This window comes from Garra rufa, chromosome 11 (assembly GCF_049309525.1).
Source record: "Garra rufa chromosome 11, GarRuf1.0, whole genome shotgun sequence".
Taxonomy (NCBI): Eukaryota; Metazoa; Chordata; class Actinopteri; order Cypriniformes; family Cyprinidae; genus Garra; species Garra rufa.
Window position 1 is genome coordinate 20,327,543 of NC_133371.1, and position 1,187 is coordinate 20,328,729.

Below are 1,187 nucleotides of genomic sequence, written 5' to 3' on the forward strand. Positions count from 1 at the left end.
ATTAGTTTAATTTTTTTCTTAATTTTAGACACATTTCTAGTTTCCAGTTGTATTTATTTATTTATTTTTTTCAGTTTTAGTATAAGTTAAACTGCAACACAAAATTAAAGCATGGTAAATAAATTTCCCTCTCATCCTCAGATGCACTGATGGTCCCTTATTTCAGACTATACTTTTCAAAGTGCACCGGATTAAGAAAAGATTATTTATTTTTGATAATTATTATTATTATTATTTTATTTCAGTTAGGTTTTCCTAACTTTTGTTATTTTTGTTTCTTTTCTTTTTTTTCATTTGGACATTTCATTTTTCGACATTTAATTTTCTTTTTTTTCTTTGCCTAATTGCCTTTATTTTCGTTAAATACAGTTCTTAATACAACATATATTACCGTTTTAACATGTATACAATATTTCTTACATTTAAACGAGAATTTAAGAAGTAAAAATTAAATATATAATCGTAGTAAAAAAAAAAAACAATGTGTCTTGTTTAGGTGACTGACATCACTTATCTTTAATTTGCTTTGTATTAAATAAAAATTTTAAACATATATATATAAAAAAAAAAACAGTTTTATTGATTAAATAAAACATTTACCAAAGAAATGCAATTCAGCAGCACTGAGAACTATACTCCTGAAGAGAAAACAAAATATCTGCACTCATTACAACCACTGTTGCGACTGTCCTGTCCTATTCTTCACCAGTCTAAATCTGGTCTAAATGCAAGACAGATGCAGTTATAATCTAAAACTGAATATTGACAAAATGATAACGGACCTCCAATTCGTTTATTATTAGTTGTTGTTGATCAAGATTAAAGGGATGTCGCTGTTATAAGAACTTATTTAAATTACTAATTTATGGATTAAAAAAATTATGATCCCAAGCAGATTAAGAAAATATGGTGAATTTATTTTAGGCCTATTTTACAATTATTAACAAATGAATAGACCGAATAACGTTTCGCGTCTGCAAAACAAAGTAGGCTAAATTATTTTTAACGTTTAGTGATACAAAAACAAAACGTGTAATGAAGAAAAATATTTAAGCAAGTTTTATATGTGTGTAAACACTGGACCGACTATAGCTAATGGAAGAACAAAATAACAAAATGAATAAAACATAACTTCATTAAACATTCGACAAAAATGTTAAAATGTTTTGTCAGTTATTGTTTTTAAA